The 22867-nt window shown below is 43.6% G+C and overlaps 1 protein-coding gene across 3 annotated transcripts in view; it reads right to left on the reverse strand.

Annotated features, from left to right (window-relative positions):
- LOC115204433 (adhesion G protein-coupled receptor L1-like) overlaps window positions 1-19187 on the reverse strand; it is a 184057-nt gene extending 164870 nt beyond the window's left edge. For all 3 annotated transcript variants that reach the window (XM_029770010.1, XM_029770018.1, XM_029769999.1), the window contains exon 1: window positions 19042-19187. The gene's annotated coding sequence lies outside the window, so the exon portion shown is untranslated. The remainder of the gene's footprint in view (window positions 1-19041) is intronic.
- Window positions 19188-22867: the final 3680 nt, after the last annotated feature.

Raw genomic sequence — 22867 nt, forward strand, 5'->3', positions numbered from 1 at the left:
CTCCTCTCCTCTCAGCCCAGCCGGGGTAGGGAGGTGTGGGGTCAGTGCCAAATCCAGTGTGACATGCTTTGTCGCTTTACTTGCACATTAATTCAGATATTGATCATGTTTCTCTAAGTGTGAAGAAAAAGAGAGCAGGGAAGTCAGAAAAACACCCACAGAATAAATCAGAAACCCAGCTGCCAGCCTGCCACCGTGGTGGAGGATAATACCGCTTCCACCCCCCACACAGGCACACTAGGGATGTGATAAATGGACCATTTTTATTAACGTTTAAAAATACATTTTTGTATCGGTTTTCAATTAAAACGATAAGAAAAATCATAAAATTCCACGTGCACAATGCAGAATCTGGTCCTATTGTGCATAGTGGTCCTATTACACAGGGCATCAGTGGGGCACGGCAGAGTACGGCAGTCACCATACACTAGCTCAACACCAAAAATTCAAAAGTAGGCTACAAAACTCAACAAAAATAATCCCATGAATAATCCTGATTCAAATACAACGGCTGTATAGCATATAGTTTAGCTGGCTTTAGGACCATGCGGAGCATCCGTCGGACATAACCAGCCAGCCTGCTCGCTTTTTTCTCAGCAGAGAGTAGAGACAGTGCCAGACAGTTTCCTTTGCTGGTAAGCCTTTTAGGCAGTGCGCCGATTGCTTTGAATTTGATGTTGGTATTTTAGCTTGACCTTGTAAGCCTAACGGCCAGCTCTTTTATGAACCGGTTACTTTCAAATAAATGGCAGCATATGCGGCTTGTCCAATAGGCTAGAGGAAGAGACACTTCCCCTAAAGTAAATTTAATTAAATTAGCCAAAATTAGCTAAATAATGATTTGTGCCTATACAGAAATAAATAAAATCATAAAAAAATACTACACCAGAGAGGATGATTTGGCCACAGAAGATTATTCGCTTCTTTTAAAAATGAGCTGTGGATTGTTTTAAGCTCGCCATTTGGGCAGCGAGCTTGACAAATAGCCTACTAAATAGCTGATTGTTGAGTTGCAGCGGTCAGTGAAAAGCAGTGAAATAGGCCTAGGCCTATCACAATATTTCAAAATACAATCGTAGGAAAAACATAGTTTAGAAAGCAAATTGCTGAAAAGCGGAGACAAAGAAAACACTCTAATCTGTCCCTAGTTATCAAATTTCTCAACTCCCAGTTGAGAGAAGAGTAGCTTATATTATTAGCACCAGTGAGAGCATCGGCCATATCCCTGGTGAGTGCACACATATCCACGGTCTTTATCATTGGATGTTTTAAGTATACTTAAGTATCAAGAGTCAATTTAATAGTATAAATCATTTAAAATTCCTTATATTAAGCAAACCAGATGGCACAATTTCTTTTTGTTTGTTCAGATAGCCAGTTGTCAAAAATATAAATTGTAAAGGGTTTATAAAAAGTATTTTTTTGCCTGTGCAAAGAAAAAATACCCCCCCCCCCCCACACACACACACACACACACACACACACACACACACACACACACACACACACACACACACACACACACACACACACACACACACACGTCCCCTACCCAGACTCCCACCGGACCCCCCACCCCCATGTTCTTTTCATCTGTACCACAGTGCAGAACCTCAATGCATATACATTGATTCACACTTCAACAAGCACTTTTTATCTATTAACTCATTCATTCACATTTCTATGTCATCTTAAAGCTGTGCCAACTGCTACTAGATGGACAAAGTTTAGTCATTGATTAACTCTGGAAGTAGAGTTTCAGAGCATCCAACCAAACAACATGAGCAAAGGTTTATTTTTATTTTTTAAGAAAGAAAGTGTATTGTTTCTGGGTGTTTTACCATGGCCATCAATCAAGAAGTTTTCTATCTCTGTCTTTCTCTCTCTCTCTATCTATCTTTTTCTCGTTCTCTCTTGTTCTATTTCTCTCTCTCTCAGCCTTGAGCGACTCACTGACATGTGCCAAGCAGCGATCTTTAGAATCCACTCTATGGAAGGCAACACACAAAGACTGCAACACAATTGCATTACAGTAGAATGCGGCAGGCTAAGGCAGGCTAACATACTTTAAACAACAAAAGGAGACCGTTACAAAAGCACATCATATTACTGATGCTATGTATGCTACTGAATGCTACTGTGAAGCAGAAGGACACACACACACACACACCAGTAAACTATACACACACATAAACACACACAGAAACACAGACACACATATACACACATACACTCTAGGAGTATGTCATGGTGGCTGGGTGGGAGACAGGCTGTTGGAGACAGCAACGGTGCAAATTAAATTCCATTTAAGCCTAATCCCATTTCCAAACTCTGCCGGCTCCCACTGTTACTGTGACAGTCAGTGAAATCTGTCTCAATTGTTCCATTGTGGAAATTGATGGAGAAACATGATACAATACGTTGTAAATAATGGAGCTTCTTCTAGCCGGAGAGGGGCCGGGACCGAGAGACTACGACAGGGGCAGACAAGCCTGCTGGAGCCAAGAGTGTTAGAGAGGACAGTCCTGAGAGATAGGAAAGACAGGGGGGGAGAGAGTGAGAGAGAGTTAGAGAGAGAGAGAGAGACACAGAGAGAGACATGGAGAGACACAGAGAGAGAGACAGAGATAGAGAATGACAGAGAGAGAGACAGAGAGAGACATAGAATGACAGAGAGAGAGAGACAGAGAGAGAGTTAGAGAGAAAGAGAGAGACGCAGAGAGAGACAGAGAGAGAGAATGACAGAGCGAGAGACAGAGAGAGACAAAGAATGACAGAGAGAGAGAGAGAGAAAAAAAAGTGGGGAGCTAAGAGAAAGGAAGGCGAGGGGAAGAGAGGGCGGTAAACAATGTACGGTTTCATACCGTGCAAATTCTCCTGACATTTCATGGTCATTAGTGCTTTGTAGCATCCCTCACACACATATCCACACACATCCACACACATGACCATACAAACACGCACACACACACAGATAACTGACTAGGGAGGCAGGAGGGGGGAAGTATTTGAGTGTAGCACAAGCTGCAGGAGGACAGACAATGGTGTCGTCTTAAACCATCACCGCATCTATTCACTCTACACACCACTACTAGCTATGCTACTACACACACACACACTCCTGGGCATCAGATGTGAAACGTCCGCTATCATCTCACGGGGGATGGAGGGATGAGGGAGCAGAAATAAATTGTGTGTGTGCTCCATAGTAACAGCTCCCCTCTAATCGAGGACTGGCTAGCGTTCCTCTAACTGTGACGGACTGGGAGAGAGTAAATATGCTCATCTGTTACATGAAACAAAATGGTTCCTACTCACAGCATGCCAGGATTTCTAGTATTATCATTAGAATCAGTGTTTAATGGCGTTTAATTCGGTGCTTAACAGCAACCAAAGGCCCTATTTGTGTTTGTTTCTAACCTTTCTGAGATGCAGATTTTTGGCTCGTTATTTTGATGACATTTAACTGGTGGCCAGGATGAAGGAGCTCCCTGAAGAACTAAAACACCGCTATATTTCACTTGAAGTAATTCAACGGAAGCTAAAACAACATTATTCAAATATCCAAGTGAGCATCAATATGCTAGAACATCCCTTGTCCTGGGCTCATCTAAAACGCTATGGAAACGACAGGAGACTGACACTAACACATACACCCACTTTCCCCATTCACATTTGTTTCACATCCAACCAGAAATTCACATTCACATTTTACAGTCGTTCCACGTCCGCGCTGGCACTCAAATCCAGCCGCTTCTTTCTGCATGCCGTGTGGGATCCTCCGCAGGTCAGTGTGGTTAAGGCTGACACTTTCTGTCAACAGGCCTATCACTAACCCCCATTAGTTGCTCAGTTACACTCTTTCTCTGCCTCACTCCCTCACTCACACCACTCACCGCATCATTTACTCCCTTTGTTTTGATTAAACACTCATTCACGACTCATTCACAAGTCGTTCACAAGTCGTTCACAAGTCGTTCACAAGTCGTTCACAAGTTGTTCACAAGTCGTTCATGAGTCGGTCCCTCATCCCTCACTCTCTCACCTATTGAGTCACTTGTTTTGTTCACTCCCACCCTAATTCACTTCATTCCCCTCCCTCACCCACTTGCACTCTGATTCTCTCTTTCACCTTCTTCTCTCCCTCCCCCCTCCCTCCCTCTCTCTCTCTCCCTCCCTCTATCCATTCCACACTCACAGGTTCTCTTCCCCTTTCATTCTCACCCACTCGCTCGTTCATATCTCACTTATTGTTCTGTTCACTCATCCTCTCGTTCCTACCTGCCCCGCCCCCTCATTACGCCACTGTATGACACAATCACTCACCTCCTGTTCCTATTCATCCCCCATAATTCTCTCTGCCGCCTCTGTCTGCTGTCTCGCAAGATATATGTCCCAATAGTGCACTACTTTTGACCAGGGCTCATAGGGTTCTTCGGTCAAAAGTAGTGTACTATGTAGGGAATAGGGTGCCATTTGGGACTCCTCTCTCATTCCCTCTGTAGTGTGTAGACAGGCCTCCCCTCATCCCTCTCATTCCCTCTATAGTGTGTAGACAGGCCTCCCCTCATCCCTCTCATTCCCTCTATAGTGTGTAGACAGGCCTCCCCTCATCCCTCTCATTCCCTCTGTAGTGTGTAGACAGGCCTCCCCTCATCCCTCTCATTCCCTCTATAGTGTGTAGACAGGCCTCCCCTCATCCCTTTCATTCCCTCTGTAGTGTGTAGACAGGCCTCCCCTCAGCCCTCTCATTCCCTCTATAGTGTGTAGACAGGCCTCCCCTCATCCCTCTCATTCCCTCTCTAGTGTGTAGACAGGCCTCCCCTCATCCCTCTCATTCCCTCTATAGTGTGTAGACAGGCCTCCCCTCATCCCTCTCATTCCCTCTATAGTGTGTAGACAGGCCTCCCCTCATCCCTTTCATTCCCTCTGTAGTGTGTACACAGGCCTCCCCTCATTCCCTCTGTAGTGTGTAGACAGGCCTCCCCTCAGCCCTCTCATTCCCTCTATAGTGTGTAGACAGGCCTCCCCTCATCCCTCTCATTCCCTCTATAGTGTGTAGACAGGCCTCCCCTCATCCCTCTCATTCCCTCTATAGTGTGTAGACAGTCCTCTCCTCATCCCTCTCATTCCCTCTGTAGTGTGTAGACAGGCCTCCACTCATCCCTCTCAATCCCTCTGTAGTGTGTAGACAGGCCTCTCCTCATTCCCTCTGTAGTGTGTAGACAGGCCTCTCCTCATTCCCTCTATAGTGTGTAGACAGGCCTCTCCTCCTTTTCACTGGAACATTTAAGTGCTAATCAAGTTGTCATCCATGTGGCCAAAATCACAGGCTCTGATAAATAAAGTCTTTGTTGGCTAACGTTAGAGCACGGCTGAGTGGAGTGTGTTTAAACAGGTAACACAGCCAGGAGTGCATTCCGAGTGAAGCTGGGGGATCGATACCAACGGCCCTGTAGTGCCCTGAGATGGTGAACAGCAACAACGTGAGGATACCAACGGCCCTGTAGTGCCCTGAGATGGTGAACAGCAACACCGTGAGGATACCAACGGCCCTGTAGTGCCCTGAGATGGTGAACAGCAACAACGTGAGGATACCAACAGCCCTGTAGTGCCCTGAGATGGTGAACAACAACAACGTGAGGATACCAACGGCCCTGTAGTGCCCTGAGATGGTGAACAGCAACAACGTGAGGATACTAACGGCCCTGTAGTGCCCTGAGATGGTGAACAGCAACAACGTGAGGATACCAACAGCCCTGTAGTGGCCTGAGATGGTGAACAACAACAACGTGAGGATACCAACGGCCCTGTAGTGCCCTGAGATGGTGAACAGCTACAAAGCTGAAGGCTCAGCAACAACGTGAGGATACCAACAGCCCTGTAGTGCTCTGAGATGGTGAACAGCAACACCGTGAGGATACCAACAGCCCTGTAGTGCTCTGAGATGGTGAACAGCAACACCGTGAGGATACCAACGGCCCTGTAGTGCCCTGAGATGGTGAACAGCAACAACGTGAGGATACTAACGGCCCTGTAGTGCCCTGAGATGGTGAACAGCAACAAAGTGAGGATACCAACAGCCCTGTAGTGCTCTGAGATGGTGAACAGCAACACCGTGAGGATACCAACGGCCCTGTAGTGCCCTGAGATGGTGAACAGCAACAACGTGAGGATACTAACGGCCCTGTAGTGCCCTGAGATGGTGAACAGCAACAACGTGAGGATACCAACGGCCCTGTAGTGCCCTGAGATGGTGAACAGCAACAACGTGATGATACCAACAGCCCTGTAGTGCCCTGAGATGGTGAACAGCAACAACGTGATGATACCAACAGCCCTGTAGTGCCCTGAGATGGTGAACAGCAACAACGTGAGGATACCAACGGCCCTGTAGTGCCCTGAGATGGTGAACAGCAACAACGTGAGGATACCAACGGCCCTGTAGTGCCCTGAGATGGTGAACAGCAACAACGTGAGGATACCAACGGCCCTGTAGTGCCCTGAGATGGTGAACAGCAACAACGTGAGGATACCAACAGCCCTGTAGTGCCCTGAGAAGGTGAACAGCAACAACGTGAGGATGGGCAGATACAACAGTTTATTTCTTCACTCTCTCGCTCGCTATCTCCTCTCCTCGTCTAAAACGACATCTTGTCATCCAGCATATACATCCGCTCTAATTCCTAACTCCCGTGTGTGTGTGTGATTCAAAACCAAATACAACATCCTCCTCCCCTAAAAACAGGCCAACAATCTCCTCTATTTACAAACTCCAACCAGCAGACTACATCATCCAATTCCAACCACCCCATCATACCCCACTATGCCCAATTACTTATACCCCAATCTCTCTTCAACAGCCATAATGCCCACCTACACCCAGCTATGCCCTTTCACCAAACTCTACCCTCACCCAGTTTGCTCAATCCCATCCTGTTAACTCCCTATAATCATGCTGACACTAAGCCCTACAGATGTAGGATCTTAATATGAGCCAGTTTGCTGCAGCAGGAAAATAATCCTGCAGCAACAGGAAATGTGAATTATTATGTGGATTATAATTAATGGACCTCTTTTGTAGGGGTTGATAGATTTTTCATTACGGCAAATCAAGTCTGACATTTTAAATGGAAATGACAAACTTCAGAAGCCTTTTTATACCTTGAATACACTACTGTGCAGGAAAATTCTCAGCAACAAGAGAGTGATCAAATTAAGATCCTACATCTGTATGTCAAAATGCCCCCCCTAACCCCCCCCCCACACACACACACCCCATGTCCCTCTCACCCTCCAGACCCCTCTATCTCCACACCACGCAGTCTATCCAGAGCACAAACACCCAACCTCTCCCTCTGTGCTCTTTTACCCAGCTTTGATTTTCTGTCCATCAAGGGGGCGTGGATTAGCGCTCTCTTGTTTATCTGCTCGTCAGTTTTATCTATCTATCACAGAGCCATCCGCTCTGGCCCCCGCAGCCCGGCCACTGCATTAATCCCATATCAGCCGGCCAACCATCCATCAAGCTGCTGTCTATCACGTCAGATCCATCATCCGCCCATCTGTCTCCAACTGCCCCATACACAGGGATGATCTCCATGCAGAGGGGCCGCAGGGAGAGAGGGAGAGAGGGGGAATAGAGGGCGGTTGAGTGAAATTGAGAGAGAGAGAGAGAAGTGAGAGAGAGAGGAGAGAGAGAGAGGAGAAAAGAGAGAGCGAGATGGAGAGAAATGTAGAAATAGAATAAGGGATAAATTGAGAGAGAGAGAGAGTGAAGGATAAAATTACACTCTGCATCCCACTCCCTACCCCCCCTCCTTCCTTCCTTCCTTCCTTCCTTCCTTCCTTCCTTCCTTCCTTCCTTCCTTCCTTCCTTCCTTCCTTCCTTCCTTCCTTCCTTCCTTCCTTACCTCCCTCCTTACCTCCTTCCCTCCCTAACTCCCTCCTGTCCTGCTGACAGTATTCTCTTCATGTCACTACATGCTTATTACCCATTCTGTTTGTTTCCCTGTAATTTGTTTGTTTTCCTCGCCTTGCTAATTCCAGCCAGTGGGAAGAGTGCCAGGCTACCAGCGCAAGCTAGTACACCGCTGAGGAAGAGGAGGGGTCATACACTCCCCATAAACTCCCATAAAGCCCTGGTGCATGCTGGGAGGATCCCTGGCCCCTCCCTTTTCAGTAGAACGGTCACTGCAGAGCAGGGATAGGCTGGGGATATTGTCTAAAGCCTCCAGCTTTAAAATGGCTCAATATCTGGGTTCATTCAGGGTCGTTTGTAGTTCCATCCATATCTGCTAACATGTGGGGTGAGTGAGAGGGCACGTGTGCTCAGGAGTGAAGGTGAGTGGAGGGCGATTGCTAGGACAGAGACAGGATGTGGGAGTGGACAAGGGAGCATGTTAGTGCACTCAGGGGCAGGTGAGAGTACACAAGCAGGAAGAGGCTAGATGTGCAAACAGGCAAGTGAGTGCAAAGCCATTTTGGTTAGGGTACACTTTGAGTATACAGTGGCATAAGCTAGTGCGACGTTAGATGATTGTTCATGTTAGTAGACAGATGGTGGAGGAGCAGATGACGAGGGTATTGAGTGGCAGCCAGGTGAGTGCACCATGCAGCAAATACATGCCAAGAAGTAAGTGCAGGGTAGAATAGAGGCAATCAGTGCACAACAAGCATACAGTTAGACCAAAAGAAGATCATGGGTGTATGAAGGACACAAGGTTAGTGGTTAGTGTACAAAGGGTCAGAGTGACCACCAGTGGAAATGATGCTAGAATAGCCCTGTTAAAAGTCTTATACTATTATATAGTTATAATAGTATAAGACTTTTACTCAAAGCAATTACAGAGTGTCAACCAATTTTACACTGGCTTCATATTTTTCTCTGTAAATCCACAGCAGTCAGTAGAGCATGTTCTTACATACCGAGTACAAGTTAATTACAGAAATTGTGGCCTTAGGTCTTCCCAGAATTATACCTATGCCATGGGTCAGGTGTTTCCCCTAATATTAATGTTACTGTAGGCTACATGGTAATTATAAGAGTAATTAATAAGAACTTAGAATTTACTTTGGAATTGTATTATGTGTATGTATAATAATTGTAAATAAGAATTTGTAAATAAGAATTTGTTGTTAACTGACTTGCCTAGTTAAATAAAGGTGAAATAAAACCTACAATATGAGTTCCTACTGTTGGTAGATCTTAATCCCCAAGCTCATTCTTTTGGAAAGGAACAGCAAAGGAAACCCCTGAATTAATGTATTATTTCAAACCAACACCAGTAGGATACCTTTTGATAAAGGGATCTAGAAATGTAATTCTACGTCCTTAAGCCTTGTGCCGTCTATAGTGAATATATTTCCGTAGAAATAGGTAGAATGTATAATAATGTTTATTCAATTCAAAGCAAGGTATTTCCGTAGTTATCTAATGAAAATGGTGCTGTAACCCAGCAAGGACACTGCATATCATACGGTCAAGGACAGCCAATGTGCAAAAAGTACACAGTAGCAAATGTCAGTCAGAATCAGTGAATAGTCTCTGCAAATGAGACATGTTCATCACAATGGTTATTATGACTAGGGCTGTGACGGTCATGGAATTTTGGTTGACAGTTATTGGCTAGCCAAATGACCGCAGTCACCATTAATAGCCGTTTGAATAGCAAAAATGGGAAGGAAAAAAATACACTTTTCTCCTCTCCTCCCGACTGCATGTGCTGCCCTAGAAATAAAATGAATAGAACTGGCGTCCCAATTCAAGTGGGGAGGGGGCCATTGCCCAACTGAAGACTAGTTTGCAGCAGAAACAGACTCAACCACACAAATGCCTGGCTGTCCGTCTTCAGCCAGCTGTTCTTTGTATTTTATGACTATGACGGTTATTTTATTTTCATGACTGTGTTCATCCATAACCGTCTGTTAAACGGTTATACGATAATTGAGCCAGCCCTAATTATGACTGCAGAATGTCAATGTAGCTACAAACCACAGCCAGTTAACAATTCAAGTTTTTTTCAATGAAATACCGTATCTATCCATATATATACCTTTTTATCTACCCCTATTTTTGTTTGGGGTTTCCACATGAACATGGAGGAGGAGGATGGAGGAAGGCTCTTTATTTAATCTATAATGAGCACAAACAAACATCTCCAAACAAATGTTATTGTTTGACTGGCACTTCATCAGGTTAGACAGCTGTCAGGGAGAATCCATCTCTATCCTCAGTAGAACTCAGTTCATTAGCAAGACAGCTTTACTCTGGGTTCCCTGTCCTAGTTGGAACAAACACTACTCTGACATACTGTACCTACCCATACGCAATACAACTTGACTCATCATTCCGCAATACCTGTGTGTGTGTATGTGTGTGTGTGTGTATAGGTGTGTGTGTAATGTGTGTGTGTATATATGTGTATGTGTGTGTGTATCTGTGTGAGTGTAAATGTGTGGGTGCATTTATGTGTGTGTGTGTGTGTGTGTGTGTGTGTGTGTGTGTGTGTGTGTGTGTGTGTGTGTGTGTGTGTGTGTGTGTGTGTGTGTGTGTGTGTGTGTGTGTGTGTGTGTGTGTGTGCGTGTGGTGTACTATATTGGGGAGTGGTTGTATTATATCAGTTCTCTCTCATGCTCTCATTGCTCTGACTCCAATAAAGGGGCAAAACCGGCCATCCATAACAGATGCAATTACCACTGGCAAAACACACACACACACACACACACACACACACACACACACACACACACTGACTCTGAATTAATCAGGCCTTAGACAAATAGCTGTGTAAATTCAGTGGATAACCAGATCAATAGTGTACACTCAATTCATTTGAGTTCACAGAGATGTCAAATTCTGCATAGTTCCATAACACACTGATTATACGGCCACCACATTAATTCACCAGATCAATAAAACCAATCTTTCAAAAAAATCAAGTCACAAGCAGAGCAATGAGCCAATTGAAAGGGGAAAAGGCTGAAAATGCCCTATTCCAGAGGCATTGTAATGTCCACCATGCACTCTGAGCATCAGCAACAACAAACAATAAAATAGTAAAGGAAGACACGTCATAGTAATTGGTTGTATTGGATGTAAGGCCAGTGTTTTGGAGCAGTTTTGAACAGCTGTGGTCAGTGAGGTCAGAACATGATGTGTGGTCACTGGAATACCGTGTTGCTGTAAGGTCATGGTAGGTTAGGCTGTGGTCAGTGTAGTTTATTTGTGGTCTGATGATCTATGACGTGCGGTTTGTTTGTGTATGCAGTGAGATGAGCTGAGTGGAACTGATAAAGTTCATGAAGATTGGATTGTGTGGTTATTAAACTAGGCCCCAAACTACTGTCTGTGTTAAACTATGGTCACATAACACATATAAGACGTGTTATGTTGAAACTATATTCAACACATACTCACTTGAAAGTATTAAGCCTTGAGTTCTGGTCATATTGTACGGACAATGGCAGTGAAGTGGTCCACATTCATTGTTTGTGGTAATGAGCACCATTATAATTATATGAAAAAATAGTAGGTATTGGTATGTCCATTGGCAGTTGTCCATTGGCAGTTGGACAGTGTGGTCAGTGAACATCATAAATCCAGTAGACGTTTCGTAGACGCTGTGGATCGTTGATGATAATAATACAGTAAGGAGCAGAAGGTATGAAGATTGAAGGAGAGAAGAGGGGGAGAGGGAGAGGAGGAGAGGAGAGAGGGAGGGAGCAGGCCACAGGGCTAATCTCAGGTGAGAGATGCATAGTCCCACTGTAATTATAATTCTTAATGAATCTACTTTGGATGCGCTCTCTGGCTCTCTCTCTCTCTCTACCCCCTCTCTCTCTATCTTCCCCTCTCTCTTTCTCTCTACCCCCTCTCTCTATACCCCCTCTCTCTCTATCTCCCCCTCTCTCTTTCTCTCTCTCTATCTCCCCCTCTCTCTTTCTCTTTCTCTCTCTCCCCCCTATCTCTTTCTGCTCTCTCTTTGTGTCTCTCTCTCTCCCCCCTCTCACTCTTTCTCTCTCTCCCCCTCTCTCTCTCCCCCCCTCTCCTTTCTCTCATCTACCATCTGCCTATGTTTTATGCTTTAGGTGTTTTGGCTGCTTTTATTTATGAATCTACATTGGCCTGTCACCCCTTTCTTCATGAGCTCCCTCTCTCCTCCTCCCTCTGTTCCTCTATCTCTCCCTTTCTCCTTCCTCTACCTCTCCCCTGTTCCTTCCAACTCCCATTTCTACAGACACAGGCAAACAAACAGCTGCCGTTGTGTCCTTGTGGTGTCTCCTCTCTCACAGCTCAAACCCTAGCTGACACACACATGTACACACTCTTCAAACTCATCTTCTCCAGAGGGAGTGTTGCGGACATAAATAACAGCTCCCCTCACACACAGCAGAGCTGCACAGTCCTCTGTGGACTGACTCATGTCTCAGGTGAGCACTGCTGTCGCCCTTACGGAACAGGTAACCACTCACACACAGAAACACACACACAAACACACACACTCCGGCGCCATGCAGGCTCGCCCCCCTGTTGATGCATTTCTCTTTATCTAGCCTGACGCCTCATGGGAGCTGCTGATTGTTCTAAGAAGACAATGAATAACTTCTGCACTAATTCCTCTGCTCTGAGAGGGTCAGTGGCAGCAAGGAGCAGTGAGGAGCAGTGAGCAGCCAGGGAGGAGCCAAGGAGGAGCCACTGAGGAGCCAGTGAGGAGCCAGGGAGGAGCCAGTGGGTCATGTAAAGAGTGGTCTATTACGGAGAGGAGGTGTCTCTGTGTGGCAGAGAGCGCAGGCTGACAAGGTAATGAGGACAAAAGTGTCAGTATTGATGCCGGTAGAGAGAAAGAGAGAGAGAGAGAGAGAGAGAGAGAGAGAGAGAGAGAAAGAGAGAGAGTCGCCAAGTGTGAAAAGGTATACTGAGGAGGAAGCTGATACTGGACTGTCACTAATAACACACCCACCCCACACACCACGTCTCACACACCACAGCTCTGGTTCGACCAATTTGAGCAGCCCATCCCAGCAGCTTCATCTCCATCACTGCGTCTACTCCAGCCAACACCCTCCTTCAATCTATCAGAAAAACATAGGAGATGATTGTACAAGCTATTAGGTCAATTGATCCCTGTTTCCTTTCATCTGGCCGGGATCTACTTTTTCAGACAGACAGGTTCAGCAAGGAGCCCATTTAGCCTAACGAGTAGGAAAGCTTAACTTGGATGGTGCTAATGGTTCACCTCTCTGTCTTTCACCCTCTCTGGGAATGTCTCTTCCCTCTCACTGTCTTAGGAGGAAATACATGTAGAGACATGGAGAAATGGAGACAAGTGGAAAAAATGTGTTCTGAATCATCTTCATTATTCTTAAAGGGATAGTTCTGAGGAGTATTTCTGTCTGTTATAAAGCCCTTTTCGTGGGGAAAACCGAATTCTGATTGGCTGGGCCTGGCTCCCCATTGGGTGAGCTTGGCTGCCAAGTAGGTGGGGCCTATGCTCTCCAAGGCCCACCTACGGCTGCACCCCTCCCCAGTCATGTGAAATCCATTGATTAGGACCTAATGAATTTATTTCCTTATATGAACTGTAACTCAGTAAAATCTTTGAAAATGTTGCATGTTGCGTTTATATTGTTGTTTAGTATTTAAGAGTCATCCTTTTTTACTTTAAAGGAGCAATCTGAAGTTGCTACATACATTTTTTTTGGGGGGGGGGTATAAATTCATGATATGTACCCATTGATTATTGAAGAATATCATTTATAAATTCCTCATAAGTTTAGTTCAACTGTTGTACCCCATCAGAATCCCCCAAAATATATGCTTGTTTTACTCTGTTTGTAAACAAATTATATGTAACAAATTATAAGCTCAAAACATGGTTAAAACACATACACATGTGTTATGATGGACGGTCAGTCCTTGAATCCATAGCTCTATCTATGAATTTGGGAGTGGTAACATTTCTCCAACCCCATCCCTCAGCTTTTTACCAAAACAGGGACGGGGAGGTGGCTTTGTTATTGTTTCAACTGCTGATTGCAGCTTTAAGTAAAGAGCACCTATAGCTCTGGCAGTTCCTTGAATAGAAAACACCTTCCATAACAGCTCTCATCATACTATAATAACATTTATGGCAACCAGCAGGACTAAGATCTTTTCCTATACAGTATCATTATTCTTAAGTGCTGTACTTTCATTGTGTTTCAAAATGGCCACTATGGACCTCCAACTATTTTTCAAGAACAGCATCTTACCAATCTAAATATATTTGAACAGTGAAATAATGGAGAGGGAGGTTGGTGCTGTGCTGAACACTAAGGGCCGAGGCGGGGAGTGCTATGCTGCTGGATATACAACCGCAATTGTTGAGACTCTAGTCTGGCTACATTTGTACTTTTCTTTCCCAGTATGAATGGAATAATCAAGCATGTTGAAAAGGGCAATCAGTCTGCCATTGTGGGCAGCAGGTTGCAGGGTGGTTGTTAGGACTGGTGTGACTTGCCAGAGCGCCACACCAATTTGGAGCCAATCCACACACACACACACACACACACACACACACACACACACACACACACACACACACACACACACACACACACACACACACACACACACACACACACACACACACACACACACACTACTGTAAACGTGGGCAGATCCAAATGAGTTGGTTGGGTGGCTGAGTGGTCCATTGATTGGGCCTCTTTGAGTCTTTTCACAGCTGTAAACCAAGCCCCTTCACAGTCGATAGACACAACCCAAATACAGAGGGCAAACAATCCACTGTGTTGCTACATGGACCCATCAGGCTAATTCTACAGCCCACTCCATTTATGAAAAACAGTCCTCCTGACTGATGTTCTCTGGTCATGTTATAAATGAGGGTGGCTCAAGGATGTGCAGGGGAGAGGGGTGATGGGGTGAGGTTTAATCCCCCCTCCCAGCCCTCTCCCCTGTTCCAGATGTAGGAGGGCCTGTGTGACTCGTAAAGGCAGTGGCACTGGGATGCTGCAGTTACAGGCTGCTACATTCAGAGACACATTCACCCAGCAACACTTCATAATACAAAGGCCCTGACTGAGCTCCAGCCCCGACTGGTTCGCCCTGTTCCCGTCGCCTTTGTCGCCCCTTCGCCCAGACAATTTCTGCTTGTTGTCCATTGTGTACCTCTCTCTCTCTCCTCCGCTCACCAACTTTCTCTCTTTCTCCCCTTCTGTCCAATCACTCATAAACATGCATTAACACCTCCACCCTGCAAAGTGTAATCTTGTCAAATACAAAAATAAGAAAAACTAATTACAGATGCAATTTTGAAGAAAACAAAACATGATAGGGCACATTCAATTACAATAATTACTTTCAGCGACAGCTGTTTTAAAACGTCCTTGTCTCTCCATGTATTTAGGGAGCTGAAACACATACAAAGTTGCCAATCAACTCTGCCTCCGATCCGCCACAATAACTGTCATTAGAATCATAATGGCTTTCCCTGTCAGAAGAAACCTTATCACTCTACACGGCTGGTAAACAACCAGCCAGCACGAGCTGCCAAATAGCAGGTAAACACCCTGACCAGTGGGAGAGGAGGATGAGAGAGTAGAGAGTGAGAGAGAGAGAGAGAGATTGAGTGTCAGACAGAGAAAGCAGAGAGAGAAAGCAGAGAGAGAGAAACAGAGAGAGACAAAGAGAGACAGAGAAAGCATAGAGAGACAGAAAAAAAATAGAAAAGTAAAATACAGCACATGATAGATAGCCAGATTCTAGGTCAGACGAGGGAGAAAAACAACATCCTTGCATAGACACGTGTACCGTTATTTAAAAAGATATAAAGATTACTAGCCAGTGCCTATGCACATCACATGAGAGGCAGTTGTACAGCAGCACTGCACAACACACTATGAAAAATGCATGGTGCTACGCAGTCTGTCTGTATCCATCAGTGAACACCTCAACCTAATCCAATGGAATGGACCGGAGCAGGCTGGCTGAACATGAATTCAGCCTACAGACTCAAATTGACATTTTTGCTTCTTTTATGGAATATTACATGTTGTAGTGTAACAGCCTGAATTTAAAATGGATTAAATTAAAATGTTGTGTCACTGGCCTACACACAATACCCCATAATGTCAAAGTAGAATTATGTTTTTAGAAATGTTTACAAATGAATTACAAATGAAAAGCTGAAAACTCTTGAGTCAATAACTAGTCAGCCCTTTGTTATGGCGGCAGGGTAGCCTAGTGGTTAGAGTGTTGGACTCGTAACCGAAAGGTTGCAAGTTTGAATCCCTGAGTCGACATGGTACAAATCTGTTGTTCTGCCCCTGAACAAGGCAGTTAACCCACTGTTCCTAGGCTGTCATTGAAAATAAGAATTTGTTCTTAACTGACTTGCCTAGTTAAATAAAGTTTAAAAAAATGGCAAGACTAAATAAGTTCAGGAGTAAAAATGTGCTCAACAAGTTACATAATAAGTTGCATGGACTCACTCTATGTGCAATAACTATTTATTACCTAATCTCTGTACCCCACACATACAATTATCTGTAAGGTCCCTCAGTGGAGCAGTGACACAACTAGAAAATGGCTGTCTAGCCATGGCTATCAACAAACAACTTGATAGAGCATGAAGAATTTTTTAAAGAATGATGTGCAAATATTTTACAATCCAGGTGTGCAAAGCTCGTAGAAACGTACCCAGAAAGACTCACAGCTGTAATCACTACTAAAGGTGCTTTTACAAAGTATTGATTTAGGGGTGTGTATACTTTTGTAAATGAGATATTTCTGTATTTCATTTTCAATGCATTTACAAAAATGTCTAAAACCATGTTTTCACTTTGTCATTATGGGGTACTATGTGTGGATGGGTGAGCATTTTTTGTTTCCATTTTGAATTCAGGATGTAACACAACAAAATGTGGAATAAGTCAAGGGGTATGAATAGTTTCTGAAGGCACTGTATGTACCATTTTCATAAATGATGATTAGCAGTTCAATGGACCATACGATGCAGCAGGTGTTCCACAGGGCACTGTGTTCTGTCCTGGGTTGTTTGTGGAAGAATTTGTATCAATGGTGTATCTCTTGACTTGGTTTGTATTAACATATCCATTAAGTCAGCCTTATGAGTAGCTTTGGGGGGTGAACCAATTCATATGCTGAACAGGCTAGACGTTGCTTGGGAAATATGGAGAGGGCTGTAGGAGCCACTAGTGTTATTTGTCTGAAAAATAGGTGTGTGTGTGTGTGTGTGTGTGTGTGTGTGTGTGTGTGTGTGTGTGTGTGTGTGTGTGTGTGTGTGTGTGTGTGTGTGTGTGTGTGTGTGTGTGCGTGTGTGCGTAAGAGCTAGAATATGGATTGAATATAAACATGGCTTTATTTTCTTGTAGGTTTGGATACAAATGATTTCTTCAGTACATGTGAATATTTGACTCTTCACATATTACGTATGGCTTCTATTATGACAACCGCCAAAACGCTGTAGGAATGATTTCAGTGATATAAATTCACTTCTGATTACTGCCATATTACAACATGGGGGTATCATTAATATCATGCTAATGCCTGACTATTAATCATCCCACTGAAATCCAATAATCATTTTTCTGATGGTGATGTGACATGCAGACAGAGACGCATAAATCCTTCTGTATTGTCTTCAAGCAGAGAGAATGTTTGGCTTTCAACCAATTCTAGAAGGATGCCAGAGGCTTCTTGAATGCACAAAATAACCGCTTTAATACGTAAAGGGATTTGAATTCCAGTGAGCCTGTTATGGGCCTTTTGAAAGAATGGTACAATACCTGCTACTTCTCTGCATATGTGTGGAGTGGACATTAAGATCCATAAAATATATCCATCCAAAAGTAACTTTGGCATGTGCTGATGTAGGCTAGAAAAACTGAATGGCTGTTTCAATATGTTGTTTGTATTATGTTAGTTGCAGGCTTCCATTTCCTCTGTGCCCTTACCCTAAAAAGATCTGTGAAAGTATAGGCCTATTCAGTAGCGAATATGTTCATATGGAGTATGAAGTGTGTGGTGTATAGGCTGGGCTACGGTTTAACGAGGTCGGGGATTAATGCTTTAGTCCCACACATTGGGGACGGGCGAGTAGTTCACTTTTGAGCTCTCCTGCGCTCTAATGCGGATTTTCTTGTATAACACGCAATGAGCCCTTAAATGATAAAAGGTGTCTCTCCGTGAGACGACCCGCTACTGTGCTGCTGCTGGAAAATGGGAAAATAGATGGAGGGAGGTAGTACATCACACCGCTTATGCTGCCTCTGTCTCTTCATCGCATTTTTCTTTCACATACGCTCGTTTTTTCTTCATGGGTGGTTGGGCTCGTTAGGGCGCTCCAAGCCAGGCAATTCGTCCAGGCAAGCTTACCACGACAGTTCATCGCTCACTCATACATTAAATGTATTAAGGAAGCTGGCTCGCTCTTCTTCCCATGTCATCTGCGTACACGTCAAGCCCGTGAATGGCCCAAGTCCTCTCCCATTACCAGTGTCGGACACGGGCAGTCAAATTCAAGCCAAATAGCTGTCGTGGAAGTGATTTTGCGCATAACTATAGAAATCAACAGAACGTTGTACAATGTAGTATAGACTAGTTGTATAGACTAGTCCACCGTTTTCAATTTCAGGGAGATTGAGGCTAAATAACATTCAGTGTGCTTAACATTAATAAAATTTAACAATGGTCAATTTAATTAGTAATGCATTGCACGTTGCACTTCAGCCATTATGTCCAATATAAATTACCTATTAATGTCCGCTTAGTCAAAGACGAGTGTACACAGAAAATAACCACACGTTTTAATCATGAAGCAATTGTTGTTGACGCATCGTAAACATACTCCACATATGTCCAAGCATAAAATGTAAATAAATAAAGCTCGTTACACGCCTCTCCACCTCTCTGCCCATGGTGACAGACAGATTCCACCGTCACATTCAGTGCAGAATCCCGTAAACCCAAATAGGCTACATGGGCTATAACATTAAAAACCTTGCTTCGTGTCCTACCTTGATTCCTCCAATCTCCTTCCTTCGTTGCTCAGTATATCTCATTCATTCTCCCTTCCCCCTCTTTGCACTGTCTCCTTCTCCTCTGGTTATCCGTCGTTTGTCATTTCTTGGTCCTTCTTCGTGCGGATATTTAAAGATAAACAATTAATAACCTGCTATCATCAAAACCACCACTGCGAATGAAACGGGAAAAATCCTGCCGGTTAAAAATGACAAAAAACAGTGGCGCGTATCCCTCATATCATGTTTATGGTCATGGAATTATACCCATACGCGTATCAAAAAATAGTAATGCGACCTCGCCTCATTTTAAGACAATGTTTCGTTTAGGCGCGTAAAGGCGGTCCCAGTTTCCCATAACAAGCAATAACGTCTCTAGCCTTGCACATAAATGTGTGCTGCGCAGTCCGTTTGAAATGGTTGTAGATAAGCCGTTTTCAATTTGACATTGCAATCTCTTTTGATATCTACCTAAATATTTTAGGCTTCATTGGCTAAATAGCTTGTGTTGAAGGACCGATGTTGGTGGTTAAGAAATTCCATTATAGGCTATCCACAATTGTTGACTCTCAATGCAGATATATCAAACCTGGAACCAAAACACAAATTTCAAAGGTTCCTTTACCGACTCATGCCACGTAGAAAATAGCAGTCGTTCTGTCTCCTTCTCTGTCAGTAGCCTATGTCGAAATGTCTGTCGCTGGTAGCCTACAGAGGACTTCTACGCACTCAAGAACATTCAAGTAGTCTATTCTCGCACATTTTGTATGAATGAACTAAAGATTCCAAATTATTGTGTGCGAATATTCATAGATTGGTGGTCCCCCACAGCTGAGGCGAACTTCCTCAGCGATGTCAACGGGTAGGCTAAGATTATTTATTGAAAGATGGATGTTGGATAATTTATGTTAAATTGAAAGGCTATCATGCGGCTACAAAATAACACTAATAGTTCTGCAGATCGTTTGGCTCATATTTCAATAACCAAACACAATGGCAATTTTTTCCCACAAAAGCAAGCAAGTTTAGCTAGTTCATTTTTCCTGTGATGCAAATGTACTATGTCGTTGCCTATGATGACAGACTGGCAGGCGAGGCGCGCATCTGGCTGTTCACCGCGTAGCATTCAGCGTCGCGCATATGCGGTTTATTAAAATCTCGAAATCTCCACCGAGAAGTCTATATTTCAGGTGGAGTCCTCGAGGCGATAATTAGATTCCCTGGTCGACGTTTGGTCCCTATAGACAGGCGCCTCCGCGCACGCAGAAACATATTCTTTATTTCAGCCTTGTGATTCTCATCTTGTTATTCATTTATTTTCAGACTACGTATCCTAGACTACGTGTTCGGGTTTATGGTCGTGGCATGGGAGGAAGCAAGCAGAGAGAAGACGCAGGAAAGGTGAGGAGGACACCGGGTAAGCTATGTATGTTCGTTTACATGAGTGCCTTGTTGAGAAGGACGCCGAGGAAAGCAGCAGTGGTAAAATAGTATTGTTTCACCGCGTGATGCCGCTCCCTAGTGAAGGCGTTCAGGACGGTAAAAGGAACGGCAAGTCTTTTTAATAATAATGGCCTAAGCCTATGGCCAAGTCACCCTATAAAACTGCGTCAAAAACGTTATATTACGTGAATCACATTGCTTGCAGTCCAATACACTATTAGGCTATTTTGTCTCCGGATTCCAAATAAAAACAATGATAGGCCTAACACAGTCTAGGTCTGTACTTTATAAGGTGATTGTGAAGGCTAGTAGGCCTAGTGGTAGACTATGCATGATTCATTTAGATAGTTTATAAATCAGCCACATCAGCTAACTATTTGTTAAACATCAACATTACAATCACAATTTCAACCAATGAGTTATAACTACTGATTTATAAAATATGTTATACTGAATCATCTATAAACTATTCCATAGCATAACAAAGCCTTTATAAAGTACGCCTTCATTTAAAGTGATCTGCTGACAATTAGTAGCCTATAGGCTCGCTTGCTTACTTACTCATGGTGGCGCAATGTGCTGGACAATGGCATGCCATAGCTCTCTGTTGTTCATATCAGCTGGTAGGTCCTCCATTCTGAGACCAGTGTCTGGACAGATGTTGTCCACATTGGTTTCATGTGACTTTACTGAACGTCTTCACTCATTAGAGGGTCCCCACAGTATGAGACTGCTGGCGGGCAGCTCAGGATGTCTAACACAGTACAAAAACAAACAACAGACTGTAACATGTTTGAAGATTACCTTTTTGTGGGAGTAGGCCTACCCTGCATCCATTTCATTTGCAGGAGCACCCTCCATAGTTTATTTAATTGACACATGGCTGAAAAGGAAAACAATTCCTTGCAAAGGGTAAAATTACATTATTATATTATTACATTAGTTCTAGAATATTTCAAACCACCTGATGGAATTGGAGCGGATTACTTTGACAGCAGTGGGTTTGGACCTGAATCAGTCTGACCCATATCTGAGACTTTATACAACTAACTAAAGGAAGGCTTTTGTCAAATAGACAATGTGTTGATCCATTATGTAACCCATGCATTTGTAAGGGCCAAACAGGTCTACCTTCAATTCCAATTCAATTGCATTGCAATAGCTTTTGGTCTAAAGTCTGTAGGTGTGCAGGATGAGAACTATCCACATCTTCCATGCTAAGGCTACTGTTCTGTCCATAGAAATAGCATTCCTAGAACAGCACCGTCATTGCCTCATTGACTTGAAAAGGGACATTCATTCTAATAATTCTATTTGTATGGTTCTCTTCCTGATTGCACCGCCCTCTGAAGGCTCCATCTCTGACTGACTTTCATGGACCAGCTCATCTGATTCTTGCCTCCAATAAAGACTATACCATGTAATTTGCATTGCATCATTATGTGAAAGCAAGCCTCCCCAGCTTTTTCAAGATCAAATGTCACAGTAGATTAGTGCAGACAGTCACACAGCTGTATATACATGGGAGAGATTGAAGCTGTGTCACCTATGGTAGTGTAATGTACTGTAGCGAGCCATGAATCAGCAAACACGTGTTATTCAGTTAATGCTCGGCGTCGTTCAAAGAAATCACACAACACCATGTCAATCTCTTTGCAACTATTGTTGTGTTATTACAGTAGTGGGCACTTATTGCTATTACTAGTACAGTATATCTAGCTCAGCTAATGACTGACAAATACTAGCACCTCCACTACAACCACTTCTTTATTACCTTTTTTGATATAAGGTACTGTAGATAGCAATGCAATTGTCACTCTATTGCCGTGGTATACAACATTCTTTTCAGGGGGGACCCCCTTTTTTTCACCAGAATTTCTGGGGACCCCATTTTTTTGGACAGAATTTCTGGCAGTCCATCCCACCCCACATTTAACATCTAATGAACAACCTTAAAATCTCTACATTTTGATTTTATTATCAACAAATAAGCTTTAATTCATTAGCCTACATTTTCATAACTCTTAGCAAAATTAAGAGAACAAATAAATACATTTACTTAATAAAGTTGTATTTTTCAAATGATCTTTCTCAAAAGCATTTGTTTTTGGTATATTGTCCCATAAAATATATTTTTTTTAAAGTGCACTTGTGACCCTCCTGCACTTCCCCTGTGTGGAGTCGTGACCCTGACTTTGAGTACCTCTGCTTTATTGTGTAATAAAAACCAGCTTGAATCCATTTCAAATGCAATTACAGTACCATGCTTATGCTACTATTTATCATTAGATAGTGGACTATTTCATATTGCAATGGTAGTAGTAACCACACTATGTTACTATGTAATAACATGGTATTACGGTGTTTTTACAGTATTACA

The sequence above is a fragment of the Salmo trutta genome, chromosome 1, assembly GCF_901001165.1.
Source record: "Salmo trutta chromosome 1, fSalTru1.1, whole genome shotgun sequence".
Lineage (NCBI taxonomy): Eukaryota > Metazoa > Chordata > Actinopteri > Salmoniformes > Salmonidae > Salmo > Salmo trutta.